Below are 17,528 nucleotides of genomic sequence, written 5' to 3'. Positions count from 1 at the left end.
GTCTAAAATACAAAATCTTTCCTCTGATTTCTTTCTTATAATTTAAAAATAATACAACAAAATATTTTCAATTCATGTTTAGCCTCCTACTACCAAATACTGTACATCTAAAGTTAGGATGGAGTGGTATTACCTTGAGATATGAATTATATTAACAAATTTACAAAAATTGACAAATTTTTGTATAATGTCTTCTATTGGAAGGTAGCTTTAAGCAACTGCATAAATGTTTTTGGGTAGAATTATTACTGATTTGTCTATTGCATTTTTTTTTCAAAATATTGTTAAAAATTTCCATGATTTACTTGCTCTCTTTTCTGTGTAAACAATTCCACTTATTACTAATCAAGATCATCAACAGAATATAATTCTTTGTAACATGCCGGGTGTCTGTGATCAGCATTTAAATCTGCCACTAAAATCCTTCCAAAGTGTCATTGTGAACATTCCAAGGTTGCACTCAGTTAGTGAGCCATGCTCCCAAATTTCAAAAATTTATGCTTCCAAATACTATCAAGATTTAGTTTCCCAGTAACAACCAGTGTTAGTTATTCATATACGTATCATGTTTTTGTTACTGCACTGTTTAATTGCTCTCTGTGTTTTTTTTAATTGTGAACCTGTCCTGAGTTCCTGGGAGTTGGATGGTATAAAAATTTATAAACGAAGAAACCAACCTTGAAGGGATACTATAGATGTGCACCTTCTAACCAGTTTTTAACTCCAGGCAACTGCCAGGACTAGTCTGCAACTTTTTTGGCAAGAATTTTTAGAAGTGACTTGCCATTACTTGCTAATTTCTAGAGCTGAGAGAGAAGGACTGGCCTAAGACCACCCAGCTGGCTTTGTGCCTAAGGTTTCCAGCTTGGTGCCTTAACTACTACTACAAATGGCCTCTGCCCTACTACTTCTATTAATTGCATAGTGGATCTGTGTAACCCTTCCCCAATCCCTACACACACACACTTACATGGTCCAAGCCATTTAGTTATCTTTTTCCATTTCTGGCAGATAAGATCAGGAACTAACCTGGATTCTATATATGCCAATCTGAATATTACTTTCCAAAGCTGATAAAGCCAGCAATGTTGCCACTACTTCCCAACAACTCACTCTATGGATGTCCTTTGGCCAAATACTTTACTTCACCCTTGGTGTGCCGTGCGTAAAACAGGAATGTCAAATCTGACGTGCTACATAATCTATTGTGCATACTAAAAACCCACAAGCAGCAAAGAATAATTAAAATGCTCACCCTTTGACCAATAGCCATGGCTGCAATTTCGTGTGCCATCACACGAGGGAAAAATATATATCACAAAATTCAGTGGGACTTGTTTCTGGCTAAACCTGCACATAAATAATAATAAAAAAACTCAATCAATATCACTTTATAGCACCCAGATACCCTTTGCTAGAATATCTAGAAATAACCAACTTTTCATGTATTCCCATACTGATTTGATCACCATTTATCAACAATTGGAAAAAGGACCTAAACTTGAATCTTGAAAAATGGAAGCTAATTCTCATTCTCTTACAATCTTTGCTATCTCCAGCAAGAATATGTTTTTCAGTCCCAGCTATCTCTGCTCATGCACTGCCTGTATTTATCATCTTTATTATCATTTGATTTTGTATATTTCCATCTCGTGCATACTTACAAGGAAAGGGAGAGAAAATCACAGGTTTAGTGAATGGAATGTATATTGCTTCCCGTAGTTTTCTTCTCTTCATTCCATCAGAGTTTATAAATATACAGAACAGATAATTGATTCCTGGGTGTATTGATGGAAAATCCCAATAGTGATAACTCCTGTAATTACAAATGATTTTGAAAGTAAAAAATGTATTTCTAGTTATATATCTAGATTTTTCTTTCCCTCTTTCTTTGCTATAAAGTTCCTTCCTGCTCCATTTTAAAACAATTTCTTTTAAGAATTGGAGAATAACTTTTAATGTCTGTAGATAGAACTGAGCACACCCTCAAGACAGTGAATAAATGAAGAAGAATAAACCTGCTTGGTCTCACCAAATGAAGGGAACAGATTTTTATTTTGTTTCAGTTCGTTTTGCTTTTCCCTCCACAACAAAAACTGTCCTTATCCCTTTACCACATCATCATTCCATTCAATGTATTTATCCAGTCATGGTAAAGAGTTATTCCAGCCCTATAACTGGTTCTTCCTTATTTTATGTTGTTATGAAATAGGCTGTCATTATTCTCACTGCTTACTGGGAAAATTGAGGCTGAGATAGTTGGGAGGAGAAAAAAACCATGCAGTGAAAAGCAGGGATTTGAAATAAACATTCTGACCTGGAACTTAGCACAGTAGCTGGTAGGCAAGGCCAGAATATAATTTTCTTAAAGACTGGAAGATTTACTGTTCTGCTTCTTGTACAATAAATGCAGTGAAACACATTGCAACGGGTGCAGTAAGCTGGAAGCCAAAGCTAACCAACGTATTCCAAAAGTACTTTCCAAACAGAAGTATTTATAATCAAAATGTCGTTCGAATACAAACACTGTAACACCGCCACAAAGGACTGTGTGGGAAAAATACTATGCATTGTATTATGTGATTCATTTTCTTTCTATTTTTACTTTAATTTGTCTAATTACTGTATTGTGATCAAAGTCTGCAATCTTAAATTAACTATCAACCAAACTTTTGAAGTACCCTACAAATGCAAGATAATGGTGAAATTTAAATTACTACAAGTTATTGTGTAATGTCTACACAGTGGCAAAGCAAACCTTTAGGTTTTCTATTCACATATCATTAAGGCTTTGTTTCTCTCTTTGAAACCTGAAGAGGAACACAATTCTAAAGGATCAGAATGATACAGAAAACATAAAGCACTTTTTGGCTGAAATCTGACATATGCAGAATACCCACAGCATATGGGTATGGACCCTAGATTACCTAAAAATGCTGTAAAGAATTAAAAACATGAGCAATCTTAAAATCACGTATGAATAGAATAACATTTCATTTTTGTCCTGGGCTAACTGACTTTTGGCCTAGCTTTTCTTAATTTGGGAGTGTGCTCCTAGCAGAGCACCCAAAATTGAATATAAAGACCCTAAAAATTGCACATGTCTGGTCTAAGTGGAATGCAAGTGGTTCTGGCATCAAATGATTGTTCCAGAAAAAGTTAACTAAACAGGAATAAGGGAAGGAATATTTCTTTTCATTTGGAAAAAGAGAACTAAGAAGGTGGCAAAAACAGTATAGCATATGATTTATCAAAAGTTTCTCATATTTAGTTGATAAATATTTTGGAAAAAAAATTGTGATTTGCACTGCTACTGCTGTGGGTGTGTTTAAATTTTGACTTTTTGTATAAAACATAGAGGAATGTTATCACAACAAGCAAATGAATACCAAATATGGAATCTTTATCACTTACCTTGTCCTTCTTTCACATTTTTTTCTTCTGTTCAGTTGTGTCTGATTCTTGGTGATTGCCTGGACAAGTCCCTGCTGTTTTCTTGGCAAAGTTTTTCAGAAAGGTTTTGGCAATGCATCCTCCCTGGGGCTGAGAGAAAGTGAATGGCTCAAGGTCACCCAGCTGGCTTTGTGCATAAGTTGGGATTAGAACAGAGAGTCTCCAGGTTTGTAGCCTGATGCCTTAACCATTACACCAATGTTAATTACAGTTAATTAAATACAGGAAGTTAAGGGGAAACAGACTGGGAAAAGTGTTATTCGTCTTCATCAGTGTTTTTTTAGTCTTCACCACTTTAAGATGTGGAGACTTAAGCTTCCAGAATTCTGGCAGTTGAAGCCCACTCGTCTTAAAGAGGCAAAGGTTGAGAAACACCAATTTACCTCAAGGACTGATTTTGTTCTTAAAATCATGCCTCCATGTATTCTTTGTATTTGGAGATAAAATCCCAGTTTAAAATACGTGGATTTATTGGTCAGCCTCAAAATTTAAACATCCGCCACAATCCCCTTCATTAACTACAACTTTGTATCTTGAGGCAGATTGTTCCATCACAAATGTGAGTGGAAAGGTAGGTATGTTTAGGATCAAATTTCCTGCTAAACATATTTCCTCTCAGTGTGATTAAACACTGCTTTTTAATTGGATTAATAAATAGCAATATCACATAGAAACAATTTTCTGACTGTTTATTGTAACTAAAGAGTATGAAGTAGTTTGCAGACCCATACAAAAGCATTTGGGGTATCACATTCATGTGCATCTCCAAGGGGACCAAGATGAGTATCACAAACAAAAGGGTTGTGGTGGAATTAAGGGCTGTTAGTGAACTCGTCTCTCCAGACACATGTTATCAGAGATCCAGGGAGCACATGAGAGGTTGCACACAGGTAGGGTGTGCAGGATCTCCCTGCATCATCTTGGCATCTTTCAAACATTCCTAGCTATGGCCAGAAGGGACTTCTTCTTAAATAAAACCAAGTTCCTATATCCTTACTTGTACATAGACACATACATCTCTCTCCAGGTGTTAATTAATTTAGACAGGATGTTGACCTTCAGTTACTGCTATGCTTCTTTTGCGCACGTCACATTAAGGTTGCTACTATTTGCCTTTAATTTCTTCACTGTTTATTTTTCTGTCTCTCTTACAAAGCATCCATCCATTTTATCTGCCATCCAAGGATCTCGTTTCATGCAGCTGATGAATTGGATTCTAGCCAGCAGAATTAGGTTACAATAAATTTATGCGTCTCAACAGTGTCCCCTATTCTTGTTGCCACCGATGAACATGGAACTGTTTCTTAAGGTCTGTCCCTGTTCACTCTGGTGCGACCACATCAGCTCCAGGTAAGACTGAGCTCGCAGGGACCCTTGTTGAATCTGATGGGTCAAGCTATACTGAGGGATCTGGATGAGAGCCATCAGTGTCACCCACAGTGTCATCAGTGCCTTGATCATATTCAGTGCGGTTGCTTCATTCCGACTGAATCAGGAGACATTGTGCAGGTGCCAGGCAGTTGCCTGGATGCAGAAAGGGGGTGGATGAAGAGCAATCAGCTCAGGCTGAATTTCAACAAGAGCGACATTCAAGTTGCCAGTTTCAGCAAGATTTCATCTGATACCTTATGGGTTTTTAACACTATGCCAGGAGTGAGCAATAAATAATATTGATTGATTGACTGATTTCCCTTCCAAAAGATGCAGGAAGCATGACAGGGATCCAGTGTTGTCAGCGAAGCTTCTTTTGATTTTTTTTTTCATTGGAGAAGCAGGGAAGGAGGAGGTAGTGAAAAATAGTTGCTTGAAATCTAGCGGAAGCTCGAGTCGACATAATTTTGTGCCTATTTCCATGAAATGTGCCAATCTGTCTTCAATTTGCTCAGAGATGATGAGGATGCTAATAATAACATCAACAATAATAACAATAATAAAATATTGCAAAAATATTGCTTATGCCCATTGAAGAATGCATACTTGTCATAGTGGAATCAAAGATTACACATTTGTTTATTTGTACTTCCACACAAACCTATGTTGTATTTCATCCTATTCATTCATCCTGTTTTCTTTTTCAGTATGGGCAAACTATATCCCATGGTCTAGACTCTAGGCTCCTCTCAATGCACCCCAAATTGCATTTGCCTTTTTAGCAGCCGCTGCATATTGCAGTCTCATATTTAACTTGATATTTAAAGACACACAAACTCCCTTTTATAGGTGCTACTGCCAGGCTTGTTCTCTCCCATCATGTACCTAATCCTTAAATTTTTCCTATTTAGATGTAGAACTTGACATTTTTCACATTTTCTGCCCACTGCTAAAGCCTGTCTTCCTGTCTTTTTTTAAAATCTTCCCTCTTTTTGGGGGATGTCATAATTCAGCTAACTGCAAATTTATCTTTTTTGAAGTTGAGTATAATGAGTTGTCCTGAAGGCTTTTTTCAGATAGTGTATTTGCCTGATCTTTTAGGCAAGGAACTGTTGGTAAAGGAGGTCAGTAAAAGTAGCTTTTTGCAAAAAACCCTACTTCAGGTTAATGGTGGCATGTCTGTCCAGGTGCTCACTGACGGGCTCCGTAGCGAACTCAGAGTTCGACAACTCTGTAGGAGCTGGAGTTTGTATTCATTTCAGGACAAATCTTCAATATTCAAGGACCGGCTGAGACTCGCTTTATTCATTGTTGCTATGTATGAAGAAAACCATGCCAGTGCAGACCTCAGATTGACAGATCTTGGTTTTCTTGGCCAACTCCCTATGCCAGGCTTCCAGGAAACCTACCTTGTTTGTTTGCTCTGGTTGCCAGGCCCCAGAACTAGCCTGGACTCAAGAAGAAGAAGGCAAGCAATAGCCAAGCAAGTGCCCTCATTCTATACCTGTCCATTTGACCGCTTTTACTCAGAAGGAAAACCTTTGCATTTCTCCTTATACTAAGTTTTGACCTGTTATTTTCAAACTTTCTATCTTAATGTATCAGACTATTTTAAATTTGATCTCTTGAGTATTAGTTATCCCACACCACACCATTGGCAAATTTAATTAAGCATTCCCTCCGCTTCATCATGTAAGATATTAATCAAAATGCTGAGTACAGGGCCCAGGACTGAGCCTTATATAGCACTTGATACTTCCCTCTAATTTGGTAAGGAACCACTGATGAAGGCTCTTTTCTTCAATGTTCAAGCTAGCTATTTCGCCACCTAATTGCCAGGCCATCCAGCTCAAACTAAACTACTTTGCTAATCACAATGTTTGTCTCACATAAAGGGTGATTTTAGTGGGGACTTGCTACATGTGAGGAAAGCATTCATAGAGGTCCTATTCATATGAATTAGAACATTTTTTTTTTCTTCTGTAAACTTAATTGCCGCACTACAGTGAGCATGAGAAAGGAGAGGACAAGTGTGTATGTCTGGTGGTGATGGGGAGGAACAAGACTCTAAAACAATGTGAGCTGCATCTGGCTCACACACCAATAACTCCCCTGGCACAGTTGCCTTTTCTTTGAAAGACCCAGCTGTTTTTGGTGTGTATACGTGTGTGCATTCATGTGTATGGTGTGTTTTCTTGGTTTTGTTCTGTTTTCACTGTTGTATCATGAGGGTTACAAAAGGTTACATACCTCGCAAAGCTATTGTGAAGGTAAGCCAAGTTAAGGCTATCAAGGCACTTGCATTCTGAAAGTACCACTGGTGTGAAAGAATAAAGCACATTTATGACACATTGTATATATAGGATGTTTTATGTACTGAAAGTTTATGTTACTATATTATTTTCTGATTGTTAGTGAATATAGAATACAGAAAAAAGAATACAGAATACAGGGGGGAAAGTTGGAAGGGTCCTTGAAGATCTTCTACACCAACCCCTTGCCCAGTCAGGAGATCCTATACTCTGCTGGACAAAAGGCTGTCTACTCTATTTAAAAACCTCCAGTGCTGGAGCGCCCACAACTTCTGAGGAAACAGCCGTTCTACTGATTATTGCTAGATGGTTTTTTTAAACTCACTGCCCTCTGCAGAACATGAAGGACTAAATTGCATGATGTTTTTCCTTGAATTTCTCTGTAGGTGTAGTGCGAAATCAATAATATTTTGAAAAGAAAAACTGTAGATTGGAACAATAAAATAAAACATTTGCTACCAAAAAACAACCTTGATCTGCAATAATAAGCAGGCTATAGAAATAAAAAGTTGGACTCTTGCTCTTTCCCACTGCTTCCTCATTGGCATCCACTTGACCATTCCTACATCCTGCCTGTTTTCCAGTATAGTTTCATTACAACACTCAAGCATCACTTGATCACTTTTCAGGAAGTCAGGATGCCCTTTTTTCTACAAGTCCGCCATTCCCTCACCCACAAAGGTTTTATATGCTCAATAATACAAAAATTTGGAGTGTCTCTTTTGGACTTAAAGTAGAAGTCTAAAAAACACTGAAATGGCATGCTTCTGTTTCTATCCCCTAAAACACCCTGGAAGAAGAGATGGGTGGTTTCTTGACAGAAACTCTTCATTCCCAGTAGGATAGACAGGCAAGTTTTTTGTTTTTTCCTAATCTGGGGAGTTGCATAAATTTAGGGATGATAAGAAAGTAGTGTGTAGGTTTGCTTTCACTTTTAAATAAAAAGAAATGCAGTTAACACGATTATATTCTGGGCATAATTTTAATCATCTATTTGGGTTGGAGTGGGGGGCTTAGAGTCAGTTTTGACTCCTGGAGAAATCCATGCAGTTTTCTTAGCAATATTTTTGAAAATAGCTTACCATTGACTGATTCTTCTGGCTAAGAGAAAGTGATCGGTCCAAAGTCACCCAGCTGATTTCATGCCTCAAGTGAGATTAGAATTTAGCATCTTCTGGCTTCCAGCCTGGTGCCTTTAACCATTACAGCAAACTTGTTCTCCTCAGTAGGTTACTTTTAACATTTTTGCTTTATTAATTAGAGTAATCTCAAGGCAGAACAACAGCCTTGGGAATGACTGGCCCAAAGTCTCTCAGCTAGATTTAATGTTCCTGGGCAGATTTGAACCCAGGGCTTCCTTGCCCTTCTACAATACCATATACTAGTCTGGCTCTTGGAGCTATACTAGCCCACTCCTTCTACGAGCTGCACCTGCATGTTTGAGTAAATGGCTTAGGAGACCTCCAAACATGTACCCCAAGCTAGGAAAGGAGGATTGATCACTGGAACAGCTGACGTTTGACCCCAAACATTTTTCTTGTATCCTCAGAGAAAACATCCCACATTTATCTTAAAAGTGCAAAATTGTCGTCTTTGGGATTTTTTTTTTAAAGTTTCCAATGACAACAGGAACACTTTTATAGCATTTTTCCCCCCATTTCATTTCTTGGCTCCTTCTTGCTATAGCAGTCTCTATCAGAATGCATGACCCCATATTAACCATAAAGTTTGCTTGTTTCTGTAAAATGCTTGTTCAGTTTAATCCAAAGGCAAAGCATGCTGTTGAAATTTATTGATGAGTAAGTGTGCGACCCAGTTTCTGGATTTTTATATTTGTTCTTTATTTTCTGCTTTTCCTGTTGTTTTCTATATTTGCTCAAACTGTTGTGAGCTGTGATAAAATCCGCCACAATGTCCAAAGCCCTCTGAGGGTTGGCTTCAAAGGAGGGAGCTGAATGGAACACAAAGAATGGCGTGGTGGGAGGGAAGTTGTGATTCACCAGAGCAGCCAGTAATGGGAGATTTATTTTCACTAGGCCTTCCTAACTACTGAATCAGTTGCTTCTCTAATGAGCAAATGATCCCACAACTCTCATATGTGGGAACTTAACAGCATAACCCTCTTTTCAGTGAAAATGAACTCCAATCAATGTTCATTGGATTGTGATTTTTGTCTTAATTTAGTAATCTGAAACGAAATTGTGGGTGAGTTGTTGAGAAGTCCAGATCTTCCATTAAAACAATAGAAAAAGCAGCCTGGGACTAGAAGGAAGTTTTGTATTGCTTTGTTGTTGTTTTTTAAACCAATCAACCAACCCCAACTATCTTAATGTTGAGGCTGCAAAATTTCCGCAGCAAAGAAAGAATACAACTAGCTCTCTTTATTCCCGGCAAAATAGGAAAAAGGGAGAGGAAATGCCAGCAGTAGTTCAGCAATATCTGGAAGGTTACCAGTTCATGGTGGGGATCCTTTGCAGGGCACGAAACCTGTGGCCCTCCAGATACTGCTGAGCTTCTCAACTTCACTCATGATTGGTCCTGCAAGGTCTGGCTATTGTGATCGCAGTTCAACACCATTCGGAAAAAAGTTCAGCTCTGCTCTGGCTGTATAAGCATCAGGCAGATTGTAGGGAACTTTTATGATAACTGAGATAAAGTCTGAATGGCAATAGCTGAAAAAAAAACCATACCATCCAATAATTAGGCAGTTTTCCAGCTTAAAGCAATGTTCCTTTTCTACTGTTGTATAATTTCTAGGCAGATTTTGCTACGATTCTTGTAAGCAACAGCCTCACCAGGAACAAATATCAACCCGATATTTTTAGGAGCACCGTTGTGCGATTTCCTTACTTCCCCTTAGAGTAGAGCTGGTCTTATTTATCTGGGCTTCCTTTACAGTCAGGAGGCTGGCACACCCCCCCCCCCAGTGGTTCTCATCTAATTGCATTTGCCATGCACATACATACATAGAATTGAAGGCAGGCGGGAGATTAGAGACAGCGCTGCAACGTGCTCCGCGCAGAAGTAGTCCCACCTTTCCCACATTCAGGATGGTTTGGCTACCACCCAGATCTTTCAATCCCTTCCAATTAGCACAGCCAGGCATTCTTTCCCAGCCCCGAAAACACCAAGGCGTATTTTTAACTCGACACTTTCCCTCCGCTGAGTTTCTGGTACCCCGCTGAGCCTATGGAGTTCCAATCAGTGGGCTCCTTCTGATGCTGCCCTTCACAAGATTGCCCATGAAGTTAGAGGAGAAATCTTCTAATGAGCACAGAAAACCTTCCTGTCTGAAATGGCATATTTTGATTCATCGGTGGCTTATTGATGGCTGGTTTAACATGCCAACCGAAAGCACATTAAACAGATTCCCAGGCAAAGTAGATCATCAATGGATAATCATTCATCTTGAGACCTTCTTTTTTAGCAAATGTTTTAGGTTAAGAGATTTTTAACCTTGCTGTGCTTTGTTTCAAGGCAAGTCTGTACCTCCTTCCCCCCCCGCCCCGGCTTTCTCTTCCTAGTAGTACAAATGTGAAATGCTGCAGAGATTTTAACATTTCTGATCCCTTAGTCCTTTTTTTTCCTCAACAAGGATTCAAGTTTCTAAATACTTTCCTAATATTATTCAACCTGAAAATGGGTATTGATCTTTTTTGTTTATTTTTTTATTTATTTGTTACCTATATTATAAAACCCTAAATTGAATTATCTCGGTGGTTCTCATTCATGCAGCATTATAGTATTTAGATGATTAACATGCATACTGACATTTTTTTCATCTTTTAATATTGGTATCTAGGAATTATTAAGCAAGTTATTTCTAACTTTGCTGTCAGAAACAGAAAAGGTTCTTCCTTTGTTTATTTGCACAGATAACACACACTGGGAAGGACATCAAACTCAGAGAGGAACCATAAACTAGAGATATTTCCACACTTTGTTTCCAGCGTTCGCCCGTATGCATGTCCATACTCTTATTCAGTTGTCACAGCTGCAGCCCATGAAGAGGATCAAGGCCCTCTCCTCCCAAGTTGACCACGTCTCTCCCTTATCCTTTCCTCCCATATGCCCCAGGATGGATAGGGGATGGGCCTGGGTCCTCCTCTGACTGCTCAGCTGGCCTTTGCCCTTCCCCAGCCTCCTCCACAACCTCCGGAGCCACATTTCCACTCCCTGGCAGCTGTTCCTCCTCTCCCTCAGAGTCAGTCTCCACCAGGGGCATGACACCCCTCTTTTAAAAAGGGTGATGTGGGGATTTTCATTTATTGAAACTGGAGCAGTATACAGGGTAAAACTGTTGTCAGATTTGAAACTCTACCTAGCTGATCTTAATAAATCATTCAATTGCATGCTGAATAAATGTGACACCATATTATGATATATTACTACCTGATATCAGTATAAATTGTTACAGTCTGCTGCTGTTTTTTTCAAGGAGTATAATTAGTCCTCAACTTACACCAATTTGTTTAATGACCATTTGAAATTACAATGGCACTGGGAAAAGTAACTTATGACCATTTTTCACAATTACAACTATTGCAGCATCCTCATGATCATGTGATCAAAGCCCAGTTGTTTGGCAACTGGCATATATTTATGACAGTTGCACTGTCCCAGGGTCATGTGATCATCTTTTGCAGACTTTCTGACAAGCAGAGTCAGTGGGGAAGCCATATTCACTTAACAACCGTGCTTCTAACTTAACAATTGCAGTGATTCACTTAACAATTGTGGCAGGAAAAGTCATAAAATGGGACAAAATTCACTTAACAACTGTCTTGCTTAGCAATGGAAATTTTGGGCTCAGCTGTGATTGTAACTTGAGAACTACCCATATTCATCTGCTTCAAATCTGAAGTTATAGCTCCCAAGAAGTTGCTGCTTCTTCAGAATTTGCCCCTTCTCTCTGACTCCCTCCCTCTCTCCCTCTCTCGCTCCCTCCTCTCTCCCTCTCCCTCTCCCTCCTTCCCTCTCTCTCTCTCTCTCTTTCCCTCCCCCCCTCTCTCTTGCTCTCATTCGTTCTGTCATTCTCTCTTCTCTCTCTATATATAAAAGAACTCCAACTAGCAAGGTCTTGGAAGACAGGCTTCTCTGTCATTGCACCCACCCTGGGAATATTGTCCCCCCAAAGGTGAAACAGGTCCCTCCTCCTCCTCTCCTCCTCCTCCTCCTCCTCCTCCTCCTCCTCCTCCTCCTCCTCCTCCTCCTCCTCCTCCTCCTCCTCTTCTTCTTCTTCTTCTTCTTCTTCTTCTTCTTCTTCTTCTTCTTCTTCTTCTTCTTCTTCTTCTTCTTCTTCTTCCTCTTCCTCTTCCTCTTCCTCTTCCTCTTCCTCCTCCTCTTCTTCTTCTTCTTCTTCCATATCCATCATTGGATGTTGGCAATCATATTGGCAATCCTATTTTTATCAACAGCTGCACAAAAGTGCTGCTAAGTTTTGTCTAAACTAATCCTTAGATTTTGAAGCCATGATGTTGTTCTTCTTCTGCCTGGACCTCATTTGCCTTCAATCTTTCCCTGGAGGATTAAGTGAAGTCCTGCTCTTCTGGCCTTCTGAAATGGAAATAAAACGTAGCTCTGTGGTCTCACATGGGGACCCCAGAGGAAAAAACAGCCACGGGGCTGGCTGGTGCCCTGAGAGTCCTCCCTTCACCTTTATCTAATTTTAACAGTTTAATCATCATTGCCTCCTTGTAAACTTTTAATTTTCATATACACCATTTTTATATTTTAACATGTTATTGTACACTGCCCAGACACCCTCTCTGAAGAGGATGGGCAGTTCAAAAATGTGAAATAAATAAGTTTATTAATAATCTTAAAATATTTAATGAGCTTACAGTTGATGGCAGAGAAGCAAAAATGGTGACTTTTTTCTTCAGCTCATGAAAAGCAGAGACGAACAATGTACTGAAGAAGTAAAGAGAATTTTAATCCTATGGAAAGCGGCAATATGAAATTAAGATCACACCATGAAAAAATAAGAAAAAATACTCACAACAAATAACAAAATGGTGAAAGTGATGGCTTTTTCCAGCTATGAAAGATGGATATTAAGAAAAAAAGAGAAACCTGTATGGCCTTAAATTATGGATTTGGAGATGGTTACTAAAAGCAGCATGGACTATAAGAGAAATTAATCATCAGTCGTTGTCTGATAAAGGTTGTCCACTCTTTTGAGACAATGAATAGCATACTAAAATTCACATACTCAGGGTAGGTCAATGGACTAGAAAAATATCCTTAGAAAACCAATAAAATATCCTTAGAAAAACAATAAATTTATTGATAGGCAAAGGTCAGCATAGTACATGCCACATTTATTCATGAAATCAGCAGAAACTGAACCTTACAGGTATTAAAGGAAAAGGAGTAACTGTTGGTAACTTCTTTGCTGAATGAATGTTCCTTTGGGACTATCTCCCTCAACAAAAAGGAGATGTGCTGTTAAAATTGAGACTGCAAGTGTCAAGACCCCTTAGGAGACTTCACCAAATAATCTAATAATCACCTTTATGGTAATTTGCACCTAGAGATAAGTGGAATTCTGTTGAGTATTGAACTCTGCCAAGCAAGTTGGTGTATTACTTTAGCTTTGCACAATCTTGGAAAATCCAAACCCATTATGTCCCCAGAGACATACAGTTTAATAAGAATAAAATTTCAACTTTATTCAGCTATCTGCTCAGGTTTTGAAAGAAGATATTTTTAACCTTTTGACAATAGGAGAAGACGTTTGTATCTGGCAGAAGCTTGCCTTTAAAGAGTTTGTTTTGCTTTTTTACAAAATGAACCCTTTGGTTTTACTTCGTGAGCTGCTTTGCATTGTGCAGTCAGGAAAACAGTAGGACAGAAATTTCTCCCTGCATAAAAATAAGGTAATATTATTATTGCTGAAAGATATTCAAATCATAGCACTTTACATAAAGTTTTATTTCTATTTCACAGTCCCAGAGCTAACCTTTGACAATTATCATGACATAATTATTCAGAACATTTATCCAGGAACAAAGTATTGAGTTTTTATACACTATTAAAATGCAAGCTGAATCCTTTGCTGTTTTAGTCCATTTATTGTAATGTTATTTCCTTCTTTTATTTAACTAAGTTAATTTTTTATATTCGCCAATATAAATATTACCTTTTCAAACAGTTTATAAACAGTTTTTTAACAAATAAAGAAATACCACCACATCAGTACTGATGCTTCAAACAACTTCAAAGCTGTTGAGATTCTAGCTATCAAAAAGAAGAACTTGGTGGCAGAAGTAAAGGTTTTGTAGCTTTATCTGTGACACCCATATGATTTATCTAAAATGTCCCTGATGTGCCAAACCAATATAATAGGTAATTATAATAGTAGCTAACACACACACACACACACACACACACAAAAGCAGCCATAGTAATCCCTCATTTCCCCACAGTAATCTAGAATAACACATTTCAGACATTGTGAGCAACATTTAATGGGAAATTTACAGAAGTGATCTAGTATATTACTAGGCAATATATAGGAAGACAATAATGTAATTCCTAATAAAATGTATTTTTAAACTCTCAGCTTTTCAACTGGCTTTGGTCACTTTAGGGGCAAGATCAAACAGTATTGTTTGCTTCCTTTGTTTTCTTTTTACTTTTTTGTTTTCTTTTTAGATAATATTGCCTAGTTTTAAGGTGTACCTTTAAAAAAAAAACTAGTATAAAATGAAAAAATACAAGTTTGGTTCTTAGGTGTTCTTTTGTATTATTTAAACTCAGTATAAATATTTAAAAATAATAAAATAAATCAAGTAAAACTAAAATAATTTAACCAATGAAAGATGGGGGAAATCATACATATTCTGGAGTGTTTATAATTTTTTTATTTGTCTTTATAATACTTTAGTTCATTAATAACAGAGATATTACTGCTAGAAACCATTTTCTCCATTATCATCACATTTTTGAACTCTCTAAAAAACAAAACTACCGTAGTAGAATCAATAATGGCCTTATAAATCCAAGTTCAGACTGAAATAAATGTGTACATAGGACAAAAGACATTCAGTACAAATGTATTTTGGCTTGGCATATTGTTCGAATCTCTTAATTTGTCCTTCCATAATCAGTATTAAAATACAGGGCAGCAATTTTTAACTTTGTGTTCTAGTAGCATGGGCTTCTCTGCTGTGAAGTAGGCAACCGAGTGAGTAAAGTCTATTGGGCCTCTTTTCAATTGAGCTTATCTACAGTCAGAGTCAGGTGATGATGAACCTAACCCCAAAGAAGATTTCACTACTTACTGTCTAGTTTTAGAATATGGTATCTCTACAGGGCAGATATTCCAGAAACTTTGGAGGTAAAAACAGAAAACATTTTATTCTGCCAGCATACTGCCAGCACCTGAAACAGATGAGTAGAACAACCAATATGTTTTTGGTGAGTTCTATTAATTTCACTTGAATTAACCTTCTTATAAATTCGCATAGGAAAAAAAAACCCTTGGCCAAATAATTATACAGCAATATAAAATTTGGATTGAAGTTTATTTATTAGGGCTGCGTAAAGTAATTGAAAGAGGTGCTTCACAAATGCACAGGAGCGAACAAAGCGCCTCTTTTCTAAGTGTTGAAGCTCTCATGTCCTTTGCGAAGCTTGTGCGGGCGCTTTGAAGTCTGTTTGCAGCTGTCTTCGTGTGCATGCCTAGCCCACACTTCTCCTAAGCCTGCCCGGGAAGTGAAGTAGTCGCACAGCAAACACACATGGAAAAAGTCCTGTTTGGGTTTTGAAGCAGCCTTAAAAGTCTCACAAAGGGCACAGTTCCTTTTATCCTTCAAGAAGAGGTGCTTCGCTCAATCTAATGCATTTGGCAAAGCCTCTTTCAAACGCTTTGCTTAGCCCTTTTACTTAGTCTCACCAGGTTGAATCAATATTGGTGGTCTGCTAGTGGAATCAAAACTGCTGATGGAACTGAGTCTCTTTTTCCCCCTGCAGATCCTGTGGGCCCCAAATATTTTCAGAAACGATGGATGACCCCTTCTAAAGCAGAGTCAAAGTCCACTCTACATGTTTTCTCCTGGACCATGGCACACAACTCACCAGCAGAGTGAGGCATCTAGTTTACACCAAGGCTATATGAATTCATGTTAAATGGTTTGGAGATGTATTCAGTTCTTGATAGTGTGAGGGACCTCTCTCTCTCTCTTCCTCCCTCCCCCTCTCTCTCTCTCTCTCTCTCTCTCTCTCGGTGTAGTGTGTGTGTGTGTGTGTGTGTGTGTGTGTGTGAGAGAGAGAGAGAGAGAGAGAGAGAGAGAGCATCACAGCCAGCCTTCCAAGGTTAGATCTGATCTTTCTCTTTCCCACCAACATCAGCAAGCCACCATCAGTCAAAATTCGTATTAGTGGTCCACGGGATTTAAAATTATGAGTTTGGTGGTCCCTGAGGTCCAAAGGGTTGGCAACCCCTGTGTTAGTAGAATTAATGATGAAAACTGCTGTGAGATTAAGTATGATTATCTAAAATTAAAAAGAAATAAAAATATTACACTATCTTTATATTAAAATAATTACCAATTAAAATATCCAGAAAAACTGAATAATTTAGATATTCAGCATGGATTTTACAACCTTTAATCCTGATTCCAACCCTGAAGATTCAAACTATAACTTCAAAAAGTTCCAATTTATGTGAGAGCTGTATTTCAAGGCATCTAGTGGCTACAAGGCTTCAGAAAACAGATTTAATAGGTTTATCCCTTAATTGTTCGGTGCAGATTAATACATACCAACGTTACACCAATACATGGTGTAACATAGGAAAATGAATGATGAAATTTTAAGCAATTAATTTAAAAGAGTGACTGTGAGTTGATAACTGCCTCTTTGGTTGTGTTTAAAGGCACTACAGAGAAGATAAAGGGATTGAGGGATCTATTTGTAAGTTGAAAATGTGGCTAGAAAAAAAGTGCTAGATATACTAGATCATTTCATCAAATGTCAAACGGAAAAAATCATAACTATGTACATGGTATCAATCTTGTATGTATTTCCTAAAACAATTCAATAAAATATATTTTTAAAAAAACAGTAGACCTGAATAAAAGTGATGCAAGCAACTAAATGGAATAAACAGAGAAGCAACTTTAATAAACTATTATTCATGATTAAATAGTCAATCAATGGTCTTTGACTATGTGAGAAACTTGTGAATTTATATGTACTTTGAATTCCTATTTCCTGTTGTTTAAATTGTAATAGTATTTATTATATTTTAGCAATACATTTTGTTCTGACCCAAACCTTGCTCCAAGTAAACAAACACCAAACAGAGATAAAAGCAAAACCTTTTAATGCTTCTCTGTGAATTCCGTTAATTCATGGTTAAAAGGCTATTAAAACTAATTGTCT

At 37.9% G+C, this 17,528-nt stretch overlaps 1 long non-coding RNA gene across 1 annotated transcript; it reads left to right on the top strand.

Moving 5' to 3' along the window:
- Positions 1-3,455: 3,455 nt before the first annotated feature.
- Positions 3,456-17,256, top strand: LOC148125151 (uncharacterized). Its single transcript, XR_015744499.1, has 4 exons — positions 3,456-3,619; positions 4,610-4,803; positions 15,456-15,560; positions 16,116-17,256. It is a non-coding gene; the product is annotated as an uncharacterized LOC148125151 (long non-coding RNA).
- The last annotated feature ends 272 nt before the right edge of the window (positions 17,257-17,528 follow it).

Source organism: Pseudonaja textilis, chromosome 8 (assembly GCF_049901715.1).
Source record: "Pseudonaja textilis isolate UNSWEBS1 chromosome 8, rPseTex1.2, whole genome shotgun sequence".
In the NCBI taxonomy this organism is placed as follows: domain Eukaryota; kingdom Metazoa; phylum Chordata; class Lepidosauria; order Squamata; family Elapidae; genus Pseudonaja; species Pseudonaja textilis.
This window is presented reverse-complemented; position numbering and strand designations above follow the sequence as displayed.